This window comes from Carettochelys insculpta, chromosome 2 (genome assembly GCF_033958435.1).
Source record: "Carettochelys insculpta isolate YL-2023 chromosome 2, ASM3395843v1, whole genome shotgun sequence".
Lineage (NCBI taxonomy): Eukaryota > Metazoa > Chordata > Testudines > Carettochelyidae > Carettochelys > Carettochelys insculpta.
In genome coordinates, this window is record NC_134138.1 from 92,661,356 (window position 1) to 92,679,229 (window position 17,874).

The window sequence follows — 17,874 nt, forward strand, 5'->3', positions numbered from 1 at the left end:
ACGTGTATTGTAAGAGGCATCTACCCATGCACTTAATTTTTCTTCTTAAGTTTCATTCATAATAAAGACTCCCCAATTTCCCCAGGAAGATGAGGGGGAGGAAGAGAGTAGCACTGTTTCCCAGCATAAAATATTTGTATTGCTGATTGAACGTGTATGGACAGTCACAAAGCTACTGACCATGGAAAGAAGTCTGTTCATCCCCAGCATGGGTATTCTACCTTTATGTATTCATAGATCATCCATACCTGACTTTATTGTAATGCAATGGAGACTCAGAATTCACTGATCGTGACAACAAAGACTCTTAGTTTAGGGAATCAGAGGAAATAAATCAAAGGAATAATGTATCAACAATAGAACAATACCAAAAATTAAAATTTAAAAAAAAACCAAAAACCTACAATGAGAGGTTGAACCTCTCTAATCCGGCACCTTTGCAACCTGACCAGTGCCACATGACAGAACTTGCCGGACCATGGGAGGTCAATATTGTATAGCAACATTGCCAACACTTCCACTGCTTATTGGCCTCTTACAAGACATTTGCGGTAAATTACAGCTACAAAACAGCACAGAACATAGACCCAGGACTGGTGGCTGTGAACTAGGCATGTCAACCTCAAAGCCTACTGAGGGCTGCACAAATGAAAACAGATAGCTTTCAGGGTCAAAGAAAATGTACTTCTACCAGAAAATCAATTATTTAGTATTATAGATTATGTTTTAGGTATATTTTATAGTATTTTTCAGGTATTGTTTGAATACAATAATTTTAATTGAGAATTTAATACATGATATTATTAATAGTTCTCAAAATTTGAAAAAAGGCACACCTAGCAGTGATGGAAAAAAGAGGTAGAAAATACTGATTAAAGCAGATCACGGAGAAAAGCCAAAACATCTATAAGAAAGAAGGGACAGATGGTTTTGAAGTGAATATGCACAGCCAGATGACAGGATACCTGCATTCTATGCCTAGCTCAGTACTCTCTGTGCTGCCTGTTTCATCATCTCTAAAAAGAAGGATAACCTACCACACAGAACAGTCATGAGTTACCAACACAAATGAATGAATGAGTAACTGGACTTTGAGATTTGTGGCTGAAAGGAACAGCAGCAAGAGTTAAAGAAGCAGTATCTGAGGTATATGGAACTGTACAGACTGAGAATGAAGATTAGGGCTGAGAGAAACTGATCACCACCAGCTCACTGGTGGAATGCCCAGATGTTATGTCGCTAAGAGTGTACTTAAGTTGGAACATTTCCATTGTACAGGCTTTGCTTTGGCAATCATTGTGACCAGGATTGAATGATGCTTTGGCTTATTTTATGTATTTCCCTCTCACCTCTGTACAGGGTGGGTACACAGTAAAATCCCTCCCTTAACAGAGATTTCCCCTTTCTGCCCCACCTGCTTTCACTGGGCCACAAAGACATCACAATCCAACTGTTTTTTCCTGAATAGAGGAAGCAGGGAGAGAGGCACCTTGAGGCTTGCACTGCCCCCTGCCCTTCATACACTAGTCCCCAGGCTTCTTGAGGCTTGCACTGCCCCTTCCATGCACTAGTCCCTGGGCCCCTTGAAGCTTGCACTGGCCCCCTCCGAAGGAGAAAGAACACTCCTTCCTCCTGCCCAGGGCTGGTGGCAAGCAGAGCAAGCCCTGGCTTTTCTGGTGGCTTGGCTGAATGGATTTTCTTCTTTACAGCTTCTTTCCTGGTGTTTTTTCCTGCTCCAACTCCCCTCCTCCCCCATCTCCCTGTTCTGTTTGTGGCTCTGAAAGCAGGGGACATCATAAGCACCGGTAAGGACCTGCTTTTCCACTGTGGAACCAGACTACCATCCCTCTCCCCTTTCCACCAACCTCTCACACACAACAGCTTGCTCTCAGGGGGTTAGCCTTTTCCCATCTCCATGGTTTCTGGGCTTCTTCCCTGCAAAATCACTAGTGACAGCCAAGTCCCTAGAGAGCTCCCCAGTGCGTCTGGCACAAACAGGCCAGCCGAACAAGGGGCTTGCAGCCTCTGGCAGCAGGAAAAATGAAACTAAGCTGGTGGCTGCAGGGGCCAGGATAGGTATTTTTCCAACTCCCTGCCCTCCTCAGGCTGCCAGTGTCCATCCCATGCATATTAAAACCCCAGGGAGCCTGCTTCTCCACACGAGGCAGGGGATCCTCAGACTGTCCATGAGTGCCTGGGTGGGCTGCACTTAGATATTTTATTAACATCTAGTTGGGGGGGGCACAAAAAAAAAAAGGCGATAAGGCCACATGCAGCCACATAACAGGGTGTTTGACATGCCTGCTGTAAATAAACTATCAGACCATGGGAAACTTGGCCACACCCATGATAAGTGGTCACCCAGGTAACTGAACTCATGCTGGATTATGGATGTTGCCAGACAAGAGGGGTCTGGATTAGAAAGGTTCAACCTGTACTAGCCTGTGGCCCATGGGGATTTTATGTATGGCCCATGAGATATTTTTTGTTTACTGTTGCCCACACACACTGTTGCCAGATTCTGCTGACTTCCATCCGCATAGTATTTTTTCTACTGGTACTATAAAAAGTGACACACAGGCTTAAAGGGCACATGAAGTGAGGTGCATGCTGACTGCACACAACATTGAGCCATATTTTCCCTCCGCATCCCATCAAAGCACTGCTACAATTCAGTCAGCACACCACACAAATCCTAGTTATGCAAGCACATTCAGCAAAACTACACTATTCTGGGCGACAGGCTTGGTTATGACAATCTTAAGGCCCACTGAGACGGAGCTGGGGCCTCTCACGTGGCCCAGTCACTTGCTTATATTGCCCCTCACTAGCACATACACAACGTTACTTATGTCAACCTAACTGGCCTCCAAGAGGTGTCTCACAATACTCTGCTCTGACCTCTCTTGTAAGCATTTTCACCTCTGCTGCAAAGAAGCCAAGTACACAGGAAGAAATCCCTCCCCGTCAACAGGCCAAAACATTTGAATTTGCATTTCCTGTTTCTTTGGCAGGGAGAGCTTCCTGGCATAGCTCATCATGGCAGCTTCACACTGCAAATGCACTCCAGCCTGGAGTGCACAGGTGGCGGCGAATCCTTTGGGTCTGTGTAGAGAAGAGGTTGTGCAGGTACAATTCTGATCCAGCCCTAGAACACAGACATCTACCTACATGTGGACTGGACATGGCATGGGGGAGAAAGGCTACGCAGCTGTGCTATGTGATTTTTAAAAAAAAAAACAAAAAAAAACCAAGAACATAACGAAAGGCAAATGATCACTCTGGTGCAGCATCAGAGACATGCTGTTTTTACAAGAAGCTGCATGTGATTTTCAGGGATGACTCCAATACAACCCCCAAGAGCAGCATGGCATGGGCAGCAGAGCTGCAAAAATTTTAGTGGTGCCCAGAAACCACACCCCTCTCCCTTTCAAGCTCCCACCACCACCATCCCCCTAAGGCTCTGAGAGACAGTTTGACTGGCTGGGGGTAGGAGCAACTGTGCAGGCTTTGGACTGGAGCAGGAGATAGGAGGACAGGAATGCCCTGCAAGACAGTTTGGATGCAGGAGGGATGAAAGACAGTGCTCTGGTGGAATTTGGGTGCAGGTGGAGGTCTGAGGTGCAGGCTCTGAGATAAGTCTGCATGCTGGCTCTGGTCTGGGACAAGGCGTAGAGGTCCTGGGTGCACACTCTGGAAGGGAGTTTGGGGTCTGGAGTGGGAGAAGGAATTTGGGGCAGGACATGGTGATGAGGCAAGAGGTTCAGAATCTGGAAGGGAGTGGATGTGGAGTGCCACACTTACCTGGGGCACCCCTGCTTGCAATGGCTCCTTGGGTGGCCGAGGCGGGTGTCTGAGTGCTACTGCCCCCACACACTTCCCTGGCAATTTGTCCAGCCTCACCAGCCACTCATGGGAGATTTAAAATGAGGCAGGGTCCCCAATGGCTGTGCAGTAGGGTTACAGCAGCCTCTGGCCATTTGTTCATACCAGCTGCTAACATGTGCGTCTTGGCCAGCAGCCAGAAGCCATCCTAACCCTGCTGCACTGCCAGTGGGGACCCCAGCCACATTTTAGATTGCCCAAACAGGCAGCAGGTGGGGCTGGAAGACATGCAAGGCAGGAAGACAGATGGGGGAGACGATGGTGGCAGAAACTGCAAAATTCGTAAGTGTAGTTTGTAATCTTTAAATCGTCTTCTCCTCCAAATGACTAGAGGATAACTAATTTTTTAAAAAGGGCTCCAGAGGTGATCCTGGCTATTATAAGCCAGTCAGTCTAACTTCAGTACCAGGCAAACTGGTTGTAACTATAGTAAACAACAATAAGACTTGTCAGACACAGATGATCACTTTTTTTGAAGAAGAAGAAGAAGAAGAAGAGTCACAGTTTTTATGAGAGGAATTCATTCCTCACCAATCTACAATTCTCTAAGTCCATCTACAAGCATGTGGAACAAAGGGAATCTAGTGGATAAAGTGTACTTAGATTTCAAGAAAGCCTCTCATGAGGTCCCTCACTAAAGGCTCTTAAGCAAAGTAAGCTGCCATGGGTAAAAGGAAATGTTCTCTCTCTCATGCTCTCACATGGACTGATAATTGGCGAAGAGATAGGAAACAAAGGTTACATACTAATGCTCAGTTTTCAGAATAGAGAGATGAATTGTCATGTGCCCCAGAGGTCTGTACTGGAGCCAAACTTATTTGACATATTCGTAAATAATCAGGAAAAGGGAGATAAAAATCAGTGAGGTGTCAAAATCTGCAAATGATGCAGAACTGCTCTAGATAGATGCTGGAGCGCTTCAAAAGGATCTCACAAAACTGGCTGAATGGGTAACAAAATTGTAGATAAATTCCATGTTAATAAAATGCAAAATAATACATATTGGAAAAACATAACCCCAACTACACATAAATTACGTGTTAACACTCAAGAGAAAGATCTTGAGTCATTTTGGATAATTCTCTGAAAACACATACTTAATGTGCAGTGACTAAGACAACTAAAAGGTGTGGAGGTGAAGTAATAGAGGTCTAGAAAATCATGACTGGTGCACAGAAAGTAAATAAGGAAGTTATTTACTCCTTCCCATAACACAAGAACTAGGGATCTCCAAAGGAAATTAATAAGCAACCAATTTAAAACAAACCAAAGGAATTACTTGTGCACATAATGTATAGTCAACCCATGGAACTCCCTGCCAGAGGATGTTTTAAAGGCAAGACTATAGGAGGTTTTTTTTTTATTATTATTATTATTATTATTATTAAAAAAAAAAAAGATACACATTCAGAATGGATGGGTCCACCAATGACTATTAGCCAGGACTGTGGCAGGAATAGCATCCTTAGTCCATCTGTCAATGGGAGGAGGGAGTGCAGGCGATGGGTGACAGGAGATCATACAATGATTACCTGTTCTGATTGTTCTTTCTGAGGCACCTGGTATTGGCAACTGTTGGAAGACAGGATGCTGGGCTAGACCGACCTTTGGTCTGACCCAGTATGGCTGATGTTATGTTTCTCAGTAGCCACACCAGCGAGGCAGAAGGTAACCCATGAAAAAGACTGTTTAAGTACAGAGGAGTGGCATGTACATCCTCCCTACAGATTTCCAGAAAACTTACATGGATATATGCCGGTCCTGGCTTTTAATTTACTGGACATAGTAGAAGAAAAAAAAATCTTGAGTCACAGCTGGGTTCTGTATTTTTACATTTTGTGTGGGGGTAGGGATATTAACGGTTAACCAGTAAGTCTCACCCAAAATGGAGGGAGGGATAGAAGAGGCTGTTCCTGTTTAATCAGTTTAATTAAATGGGATTTATATGAAGAACATCTGGGCTGATGGTAGTTTTCATTTCAACTGCTCAGACTGCAAACAATACTGCCTACCCTTTGAAATCAATGTCTGATTTGGCATAAAAACATACTTTTTTGTAATCCCCATAACTTAAAACATCTTGGTCTGACATGGCATACCAGTTTCAGATCACAATACTCATTTTGCCTGAAGCATGTGATGAGTTATTTATAACTTTGATCTAGTAATGTCATAATACAATAAAAGTTTTATCTCATACGTTGGGAGAATGGTGGGGGTGAGGGGGAGAGGTGCCAATTATTCAAATATTCCAGTTAACTAAGTTATACTTACCAATGGAATAACAATTTTAAAAGAAGTAGAAGTATAAGATATACAGGAACTTGCCAATACAGTAACAGTATTCCACTGCAGAAACTACACTGAACATAATCTTTCCTTGATGGCTCGGAAGGCACTTCAGGATCTTAGACACATCATTATCAACAACCACTCTCATTGTAGATGTACCAAGCATAGATTGAGCTAAAGCTGTAATGACTGACACAACCTGGAAACTGCTTTTTTGAATCAACCCTCAATATCAGCTCGCTTGTCTTCTGCCTCGTTAGCATAAATGTAAAGTACAGAATGTGCACTTACATAACTTCTTGGCAGTACACTAGTCCCTGTTTTGAGATTGAAGATTTGTATTGGGAGATGGCAAATAAGCCAGCTAATAGAGCTTTCTGGCTGGTAAAATGCCAGGTAACGTCTACTGTATGCTAACTAGTACTAGATTATTTGTAACAGACTGCTAAAGTGCAAAAAATCAAGCCATTTGTAAATTAAATTACCTTGTACAAGAGTAGTGAGATTTTACTGTACCAATGTACTATTTCCATTTTTAAATCCCTAGGCATTTATATAACTATACTTGCATTTACATTATATGTCAAAGATTCACATAAACAAAAGAATTTGCTTCTCCTTACAGATATGAAATACACATTGCATATTTTAGAGTATCAGCCAACCTCTTCTCACTCCAGGTTTTGCTTATACAGATATTTAAATGTATAGCTTCACCTAGACACTAATCCCAGGCACATCACCCATTACCGTGCACAAATTTGGCATCTGATTTAAAATAAATGTAACGAGCAATATGATGTCTGACATCAGAATCAAGCACTTCCATGTGGTTTCACAAGACCATACAGAGCTTATTCACAATGATGAGGTCAAACTATCTAGAGACACAAAGGGTAACAAGAAAACATTCTACAAATATACTAGAAGCAGGAGGAAGACCAAAGACAGGACTGGCCTGTTACTCAATTAATAGAGAAAAATAATAAACAGAAAATGTGAAAATGGCAGAGGTGCTTTACATTAACCAGCGAAACACAACCTAGTTGAATTTACTATAAGGTGGGTGTATAACTACTTGGGTAACCATTTCCAGATAATGGTTATCAGTGGTTCACCATGCATGCTGGAAAGGCTTAAAAAGTGGACTTGTGCAGGGATAAGTCTGGGACCATTTCTGTTCAAGATCTTCATCAACGATTTAGATAATAGCACAAATAATACAACTATAAAGTTTACTGATGATACCAACCTGGGAAAGATTGCAAGTGCTTTGGAGGATAAGATTATAATTCGAAGTGACCTGGACAAATTTGGAAAATAACCGGAGGTAAACAGAATGAAATTCAATAAGTACAAATGCAAAGTACTGCACTTGGGAAGGAACACTCAGTTGCATGCATATAAAACAGAAAATGACTACCTAGAGAGGAGTGCTGCAGAAAGAAAGAGTCGCCATAGTGGGCCACAAGCTAAACATGCAAAAAAGCAAACATCATTTATAGAATGTATTAGCAAACATGTTGTAAGCAAGACATGAGAAGTAATTCTTCCACTCTGTTCTGCGCTGATTATGCCTCAACTGGAGTACTGCATCCCATTTTGGGCACCACATTTTAGGAAAGATGGGAACAAACTCCAGGATGTTCAGAGAAGAGCAACAAAACAATTACAAGTCTAGGAAACATGAGGGAAGATTGAAAGAAATGGGTTTGTTCAGTCTTGAAAAGAGAAGATCGAGAGGAGACGTAACAGTTTTCAAGTACCTAAATGGTTGCTATAAGAAGGAGGGAGAATAATTGTGCTCCTTAACTCCTGACAGAACGAAGAGCAATGGGCTTGAACTGCAGCAAAAGAGGTTTAGGGTGGATGTCAGGAAAAACTTCCTGTCAGAGTGGTAAGCCACTGGAGTATACTGCTTACGGATGTTGTGGAATTTCCATCCTTAAAGAACAGGTGAAACACACACCTGACAGGGGTAGACTAAATGGTGCTTGGTACTGCCCAAGCACAGGGGACTGGACTTGCAGTCCTCTCAACATTCAGAATAATACAGTGGAAGGAGTCATTTTACATATAAAAAGCACTCAAACACCACTTTTTTCAAATAATATTTTCATGAAAATATTTCTTAAAACAGAATAAATTACAGTTAAAGAGATCATATCCCCAGGGAAGTCAAGAATTCGAATTCCAAAATGCATTAGATTGTGTGTAGTTCATAAAAGCCAAAACCTTTCGATATCAATTTACTTATTTGCATGTGGACAACATTTACTTTCCATGATCTGTTAGGATTTGTCAAAGTAATCGGTGGATGTAAAAAGCTAATAACTAAGTTTTAATATCAGTAAATTCTACCTACAGACATATTTAGGTGACCCCTATCAGTGTGCCTCCCAAATCACAGAACTAAACTTTTCTTCCCTGCTTGCAAGCATAACTTGAAAGCTAGTAGAATTTTATCTTCTACAGCTCGTATAGGTCGTTTCTGTCTTCTCTTGAAGAACACCCACGTAGTTAAGGCTCTGTAGTGGGGCATTTTTGTATACAATCAGAAATACAATCAGATATTCCATATTCAAAAAAGTGGTGCAACGTTCACAAAACAAAGAATCAAACAAATACTGATATATTTAAACAGAGTTCAGATACTAGTTGATAACATTATATTCGTTATTAATGTAGTTTACCACTCCTTTTAGGTTTATTCTTGCTGTATTTGAGTATAACCCAAGAAGATATATAGATGATGTAGTCATTAATTCAAGCACCAGCCTCGGCCTATCAGCCCCAGTAATGATGTTTTTGATAAACATCTCTTTTCCTTTGTTTAATGTAGAGGTTCTAAAATTATTTTTACAATCTTAGGCTGCTATAGTATGGGTGTTTCACGAACAGCCTCCTCTCCGATGCATATTAGTAGTTAGAAAGGGTAGTGATGGGCAAATTCATGTAATATAAACAACTATAATTACAAAAATTGTTTTAATGGAAAAGTTGGGTCAGGCAAATACTTTTATCAATCCTTATGCTATTTAGAAGTTAGAAACAAGGAGCTGCAACAATGTAACCTCTCCCCTTTCCCATTGACCACAAGTAAGTGCTTCACAGACCACAGTTCAAGAACCTTTGGAATAATGACAGGAACTAAAGCCATTTTAAATGGAAGTTTAAAACCGTTCCACCGTTACAAAGTCCTCAAGCTTTAGGAGTTCAGACCCCATTTAAAGGTGATCTACAAAGGGCTTTCTTTTCATACTCTTTTTGCTTCTTTGTGATGTATAAAGCAGTACAAATTTTAAAGATTTTCTACTACTTATTTTTACCTTAGAAATCAGGTTTATCAAATCTGATCTTCCCTGGTTTTGTTGAAGGATCCTTGAAAGGTATAATGCAAGAGGAGTGAGAAACCTTTGGCACATGAGCTGGATGCAGTTTGTGCCTATCTCGAGGGTTTACTGTAGTGTACTCTGACAATCAAATTTCATGTGTCTCGGTTTAACGCGACTACTGCTCCTGTTGGGACAGCAGCCACAAGTCAAGCTGCCTGCCATCCCTGACTGTTACAGGGAAACTGCTAGTGTCAGGGGCAGCAGCCTTACTTGCAGCTGCTGCCCTTGACAGGAGCATGAAACCTCTCCTCTCAGGGGCAGCAAGAGTCAGGCTGCCACTCCTGACAGGAGCAGCTTCCCGGTCACCAGAGTGGTGGGGAGCTGGGAACCAGGCGGCTCCCCTCTGCTTGCAGAGCCAGGAAACTGAGCAGGACAGCAGCCCTATTTAGTTTCCTGCCTCCAAGGAGCAGAGGGGAGCCAGGCTGCCCCTGGTTCCTGGCTCCCCTCCACTGGTTGGACCCAGGAAACTGAACAAGGCTGCTGCCCGAGTCAGTTTCCCCTTTCTACAAGCAGAGGGGAGCCAGGAGGAGCCAGGCTGCTGCCTGATTTCCAGCTCCCTGCCACTTGCAGGACCTGGGAAACTGGCCAGGAAACAGAACAGACCTGCTGGGCTGGTCAGCTTCCCAGCTCCTGCAAGCCCAGGGGAGCCAGGAACCAGTCCCCTGGTTACGGTCTCCCCTTAACTTGGATGAAAATTTGAGGTATGCCCACGTAAGGGTTTATTGTACTGGCGAGTAGCCAGGTGGTTTGTTTACCTGAGCATCCACAGTCATGGTTGCTGACAGCCCCCACTGACCACGGTTAGCTGTCCACAGCAATGGGAGCTTCAGGAAGCAGTGGCCCAGCCTGTGCAGCTTGCAGCAGCTCCCATTAGCCAGGAACAGCAAATGAGGATCACTGACAGCAGTGATCATCTGTGCCTGCTGATACTCAAGTAAACAAACCTTTCAGCAGCCAGCCCACCAGTGGCTTACCCTGATGAGCTGTGTGTGGTCAGCACATCAGAGGTTCCCCCACCTTGGTGTAAGATATTTACCCAAAATGCAAGGATGCACAGAGACTAGTGACAGAGAGTGAACTTTCTGAGTCACTATAGGGGCTCATCTGCATGCTTAACTCAATCTAATTCTTGATCTTCCTCCCCACCCCTCCACTCTCTGATTTGCTCATCTTGATTATCTTTTTCTGATTTGTCCTCCTTGCTTACTGTTTTTGGTTCTCTGTGTCTTAAATATTGAGTCTGTTCTGGTCTGGATATGGTCTGAAGAAGTGGGTCTGTCCCACGAAAGCTCACCTAATAAACTATTTTGCTAGTCTTTAAAGTGCTACTTGACTGCTTTTTGTTTTGATAGAGACTAGTGAGCAACAGAACCTTCCCTTTACGCTTTAGAGAAAAAAATACCACCCGGGAGTACGTACGCACCACTTTTCAGTCAGTCAAAATAACTAGTTAGCACTCAACAAGACATTGGATGCATCATCATTTTGTTAAGGAACTATGGATGTTTTGGACTTTCTTACCGTTACTTATACATTGAATACAATTCTTCTCTCCCAAATGAACCCCAGCTTGACAACCCTAATCATCATGGGATATGGCTATGAACAGCACGGCCAAGCTAACAGAGTTTTGCCGGATCAGTTTTTATGCACTTTGGGGGTAAGACCTGGAGTAGGAACAGGGATATTCAGAGAGGACTGAAAACGTTTTCTGCTTGATTGACAAAACATCACCTGGACTGGCCTTGGTTACTAAACCCTGTAAGAGAGTGCACAGGGTTGAGAAGTCAGTGAGGTACTCCTATGGCACTTCACTGGCGGTAGCCATTACGGAACTGCAGCACAGACGAAACGTGGGCAATGTTACCATCACCTCCAAGGGCCCGGGGATCTGCACACCCCGTCACCCACCCTGCTCAGAGCCCCCAAGAGTCCCACAGAAGAGCTCAGAGAGCGCAGGCCCTGGCAGCGCCTCGAGGCAGGTGCCTCACGACGTCGCCCTCTGCCACCCAACAGGCAGCACCAGCGGGGAAACTGAGGCACGACGCAGCCACCTACGTCCTACACTTAACGCGCGGGAGCCGCACAGGTGGGAACGGCGCCGAGCCGGCCGGGCCGCGGGGTAAGTAGTTGGCAAAGGAGGCGCGTGGAGGCCGGGCTCCCAGCCGCCTCCCACAGCTGCGGGCCGGGCCGGGCCGGGCCGGGGGCTCCCTTCCCCCCTCCCAGGCCTGCCTACGGGACATCCCCGCCTCAAGGCCGCCAGCGGCTGTAGCCTACCGGCCTCTCCGGGGCAGACCCGCTCGGCCCGGCGAGGAGGTGGCAGCCGGTCCCGTGCCCCACCGGCCGAGGAGAGAGGCCGGGAGCAGCAGGCGCGTCCCAGGACGCCGCGGAGGCGGGAGCTTTGGCCGCAGCCAGCCGGCCGGGCGGGCTAACCGGCGGCTCCGGGCGTGGGGACAAGGCAGCTCCGGAGCAACCCGCCCGGCAACACCCGTCCCCCGCTTACCTCCTGCCGCGGCGGGCTGCGAGCGGCGCCGAGGAGCAGCGGTTGGAGCCCAGCGGAACTGAGCGGCCGTTGCCCGGGCAGCCCCTTAGGCCGGCGCGCGCACGACGGGGGGGCGGAAGGGAGCTCCAGCTCCCAAGGCCGAACCAGTTCCGCTCAGCTGAGCCCCCACCTCGCCCCACGTGACCTCGCTCCCGGGCGCTTTTCTGCTGCTCTCACCGGGAGGGGGGCGCGCGTGGGCGCGCTCTCGGCGTAGCGCTTTGCCGCCTCTACGCCGGGCCGGCGGCGGGGACGCGGGCCAACTGGCGACAGCAACAGAGCGGGAGGGGCGATGAGCGAGCGCGTGTGCCCGGCGAGCCGTCCCGCCTGGCGGCGAGGCTGAGCCTTCCCGCGGCACGTGCGGTGCGTCAGACGCCGCTGCCGCCGCCGCCGACTCCTCCGTGCGTCCCTGCAGTGATCGCGAGTCTCTGCCTGGGCATCGCTCGCTGCTTAGTCTGGGGCCGCGGGCGGGCGGGCGAGCGAGCGGGGCAGTGTCTCTGGCGGCGCACACGCCTGCAGCTGTTGGATGCACTGCGGCAGTAGGTCCGCTGCAACTGCAAATGTGGGTGTCGGCCATTGCATTACCGTGTCCGCGCGCGGGCTGGACGCCGCTTGTAGCCTGGCGTGCTGCAAAGCCGGGGGCTTGCGGGGCGGGGATGGGCAGAGGGACAGGTGGCGACGCGCTCTCTTTTGTGCTTGTAACAGCCGTTCTAGGGGGTGATTGTTTTTAGACGATAAGTCGAGTCTTGTTTCTGGGCTGGAGAGGGATGAACACGCCGGGGAAAGAACTAACTCATCCCGTGGAGAGCTGTGAATTCCCGTGTTAGGTATAGTTCAGGTGCGGAGCTCGTCTACGGAAATTAAGCCACTCCGCGCTGGACGGGGAAGGATGGAAGGAAATAGTGAAGGAGGCATCGGACACCAACAGGCGCTAAGCCCATGTTTGATGATGATGATGATGGATGACAACCCTGTTCCCACATGTGTTCTCTTGCTAGAGGTGGTGGGGATCTTGCACAAGAGAAGTGGGTGGGCTGCCAGCTGTGGCCTTTGTGTGGTGATCAAATTTTTTAGTTGTTCTGTGTCTTGCTGCTTTCCAGGTGATTCTGGGAAAATATGCTTTTCTTCACCACCACCACTGCCTGTAGTTTCTCATCTTCTCCATCCCCCTTTTCCTCTTTCTTTCTGTCTCCCTTCCGTCTCTTTTTCTCCAGCTGGTATTTCCCTCCCAGCATTAGCTCCTAATTCCCCTACCTTTTGGAAAAGTAGCTAATGGACTCAGAGACTTCTTACCCATTGCCTTGTATCACTCTTTTACCGTCTTGACTCAATTAACAGTACTGTGACAGCAAATAACGTTCATTTTCACTTTCACCCATTCCTCATCTGTTACAGGTATCAGCAATAAAATGTTTCAGTGCTGACTTTTTAGTGTCTTTATTTGTCATGCTTAACATCCAATGAGATGAAGATGGTAAAGAATGGTAGAATTCAGTTCTCTGACCTGTTGGTTTTGAGAGTCAACACTTGGTTCATATCATGAATGCTCTCTTTGAAGCCATAAGAGGCCTGATTTTTTTTTGAAAAAAAGAAGTGAAGTTACACTCCATAGATTCTGAACTTGTCCAGCAACCATGATGACAGGTGCCGTCCACAGTGTGAACACTTGCGTGCCCTATCTGGGGAGGGGGCTGCTCCACAGGGGAGCCACAGGAGCAAGACAGGGAGTTTGGCACAGGAGCCGGTGGGAGGCACCAGACAAGGAGTGTCACAAGCTGCAGGCAATAGGCAAAGTAGTGACAAGCTGCAAACCAGAGGCAGAGCAGTGGGGGCTATGCAGCCAGCCTGCAGCAGGCAGTGTTTTCCCCTTCCACTGGAAGGAGAAATAGCCAGTAGTTAGTGGCAGCTGGGTGCAGCTTGCTGGGGAGATGCAGGGGAGGGAGGCAGAGGATGGGTCTGGCTGCCAGAGCTGTCCTGTTGTTGCAGTGGCCTTATATATACATAGCACACAGGTGCCTAGGGCACCACTAAATATGCCCCAAACTTACTAGTGTCCAACATAACTGTGTAAGCTATGTAGGCCTAAGAACAGCCCTGAACACAGGTAAATATTTCAGGTAGGCTGGATGTTTTACACCACTGGTTCACAGTTCAGTGAAACTGGATAGTTATTTTTTATTTGTATTATGGTAGTGTCCACCAACCCCAATTGGGACTGCAGGCCCATTTTGCTAGATACTGTACACACACATAATAAAGGCTGGTCTGTGCTACCATGGGAGATCCATCTAAGTTATGCAACTTCAGCTATGTGAATAACATCTGAAGCTGACATATTTAGTTGTAGTGATCACACTATCTTCGCTGCGGTGTGTTGACTGGTAATGTTCTCCTGCCGATAACCTTTGCTCTTTTCATGCTGCCTCTTCATTTTAATGTAGATTTCTACATTTTAAACCAATAAATGATCAGGTTTTTGTGAAGAATGGATTTCATTCCATTTGGGTGAAGGGCCATTTTGATATTTACCTGTGTTTTTATACTTATATTTGTGTGGCATCACAAAAGTGGGTATTCTGCATAATATACAACACAAGACAGTGCCGATTGCTAAAAAATGATACGCTAGCTAGTGATTGCTAGTGATCTATGGGTAGGGAAAACCTTGTTATGGTGGGGAGTCATGTATGCTCTGTATCTCAGCATATGTGTTTCTTGCATATCTTTTGTACATGTAGCAGCCCACACAGCTAAGCAAATGTGGTTTGACTTCTGCTTCTCTTACAACAAATGGTCTAAAAAGATGTAAGTCAACGTATTTTAATTATTTGTGAATAGTGTGCTTCTCGGTTATTAAACTTTTGGACACAGAACTGAAATCTGTTCCCTTCATCATGCACACACACTGGGTTTTTTTATTGCAGATTTGTAAAAGTATTTATTTAGAAAACGTAAGCCAGGTCTACACGTGAGCAATCCTTCCAAAGAGCGAAAATTGACGTGCGGAGATCGAAATAGCGTCTGCCAAAAGGGAGTGACCACACACTAATAGCGGATTGGACGGGCCAATCTGTCCTTTCGAAGGGCTGCTGCGGTCTTTCGAAAGGGAGCGTCCACGTGGCTCCAAGCTCTCCTTTGAAAGAAGGGGGCAGGAAATGCTGTGGATGGGGTCACATGACCAACAAGTCCTTCCGGGGCCGCAGCCAGCCACTCCCTTAAAGGGCCCCTCCCTCCACCCTCCACCCTGCATGAGCTGAGCGCTGCCCAGCTGGCCCCAGCCTGGTAGAGCCCTGGTACATGGAGGCACAGTAGCAGCTCCTGCAGGACACCCTCATCCTGGAGACCCTGCTGTGTACTGTTGCTGCAGCTGCCCCCCATCTACTTGGGTGACCAAGTGGTCCCCCCAAAGTCATGTGGCTCCCCCTGCCCAGAACACCACCAGGTTCCCTCCCCCCCAGGTGCCCCTGCACCTCTGGAGCCAACCCAGCAGCACCAACTGGTGGGAGCGCCTGGTGCTGGCGGAGTGGAATGACGAGAAGTGGCTGGGAACTTCCACATGTCGAGGCAGACCTTCGAGATCTGCCACTGGCTTGCGCCCTTACTCTGGCAACAGGACACCTGCATGCGGCTGGCTTTCACCCTGGAGAGGCAGGTCGCAATCGCCATCTGGGAACTGGCCACCCCGGACTCCTACCACTCTGTGGGACAACAGTTCAGGATGGGCAATGTCACCGTTGGGACCATGCTTATGGAGGTAAGGCAGGCTCGGGTCACACGCCCCCCAAGGGTGGGTGGGGGAGCCCCTGGCTGCGGGGGACAGGCAAGCAGGGGACAGGCTGTGGGGAGCAGGCTGAGAGAGGGCAGGGAGCAGGCTGGGGGGAGAGGCGGGTAGGAGGTGGTATGGGAGGGCAGGTCAGGGCAGGAGGCAGGATGGGAGGGGGCAGGCTGGAGAGAACGGGGTGGGGGCAGGCTGGTGCAGGGGAGTAAGGCCCACCACAACCTCACAGGAGCACATGTCCCCCTACCCCCATGCAGGTTGTCAGAGCCTTCAACGTGATGCTGCTGGACAGGGTCGTCTGCCTGGGGAATCTGGATGCCGCCGTCATGGGCATTGAGGACCTGGGCTTCCCAAATTGCTTTAGTACGTTGGATGGCACACACATCCCTACATGCACCCCGGCACACAGCGCTGGCCACTATGTCAACAGCAAGCGCTACCATTCGGCGGTCTTCCAGGCCCTTGTGGACGCTAGGGGCCAGTTCACAGACCTCTGCGTGGGCAAGGCCAGCTGCACCCATGATGCCTGGGTCTTCCAGAACTCCAGGCTCTGCCAATGCATGGGGACCAGTACATATGTCCACCAGTGGGAGATCCCAGTGGTGGTGGGATGTCACTAAGCCACACTGCATGGTGGCAGACACAGCCTACCCCCTCCAGCCGTGGCTCCAGCAGATGTACACGAGATACCTCAACCCCACCCAGGAAGTGTTCAACCAGCGCCTCAGCCAAGCCCACAACGTCATGGAGTGGCCCTTCAGGCGTCTTAAGGAGAGGTGGAGGTGCCGCCACATGTGGTTGGAGGTTGAGGTCCTCAACGTGCCCCAGGTGGTAGAAGCCTGTTGTGTCCTCCACAATATAGTGGAAGGTAAAGGGATGCCTATAGGTGGAGAGCAATGCAGCTGCTGCCGGCTACGAGCAGCTGGGCACCGCCCCCATCTGCCAAGCCCACCAGGGCACTCTGCACATTAGGGAGGCCCTCAGGCAGGCCTTTGTGGAAGGCTGCCTGTGACCTGCACCCACACTCACCCCCCATGCACTTCCATCACCTGCCGTCCCCGGCACCACCACGTCCACCACAGTCCGCACCAGCACCGCACCCACACATCTGCCACCCACCATCCTTCCCCAAGGAGCACAGCACTAGGGGGAGTATGGTAAATAAACATTTATCAACAATTGTACAGTATGTGCAGCTATGTGTGAGGGGGACGTGGTGTGGTAGAGGCTGGGGGGCACCTACCCGGGAGGAGGATGTGGGGGGCTCTGAACCTGGAGGAGGGGGGCTCATTCCAGGGCTGGTGCGGGGTCCCCGGCAGGGCAGGGAGCACCGACAGGTAAGGCCAGGGGAGGGGCTCAGCAGGGGGACCACTAGCAGGGCCAGGAGGAGGGCAACACTGGCCTCATGCTCCTGGAGCTTCATTCCAAGGTGTTCAGCAGCCTCTCCCATGCCACCCTCCACTACTCCAGCTCGGCCTCTGCGAGCCACAGTGCCACTCAGCCACCTCGGCCTGGCTGCAGCTGGCTAGGCCCTTTTGTTGACAAAACCCGGGGAACATCCAGATTCCCAAGGCATTCCATTGACAGTAAGTCAACAGAACGCAACACTTTTGTTGACAGCCATATACCACTCCCGTGAGGAGTAACTCCTCTGCTGACACAGACCTGTCGACAGAAAGCCAGTCTGGATGTTCTGGGGGGGCCCTCTGTCAACTGACAGGCTTCCAGGACACAGGCAGCCCTATCTGCTGTGCTTCCGGTTAGCCATTTTGTCAAGAGAGCAGTCATGCAGTTCAGCCCCTCTCTGTCAACAGAGTGGATCGAAAAAGCAATCTGCTTTGCAGTCTGGCCGCAATCTGTCGACAGAAGTTTTGTTGGAAGATATCTTCCGACAAAAACTTGTGTTGACTGATCGCTCTAATCTAAACATAGCTAAAGGTTCAAAACACATGTATTCAGTGCCATGTTAAATTAAGCACACTCCA

At 48.0% G+C, this 17,874-nt stretch overlaps 1 protein-coding gene across 6 annotated transcripts in view; it reads right to left on the reverse strand.

Moving 5' to 3' along the window:
- Window positions 1-12,425, reverse strand: part of LPIN2 (lipin 2) — an 86,492-nt gene extending 74,067 nt beyond the window's left edge. For 5 of the 6 annotated variants that reach the window (XM_074987372.1, XM_074987369.1, XM_074987367.1 and 2 more), the window contains exon 1: window positions 12,076-12,236. The gene's annotated coding sequence lies outside the window, so the exon portion shown is untranslated. Of the gene's footprint in view, window positions 1-12,075; window positions 12,237-12,291 lie in introns of those variants that run through there. The other variant, XM_074987368.1, reaches the window with a different exon arrangement.
- Between the last annotated feature and the right edge of the window lie 5,449 nt (window positions 12,426-17,874).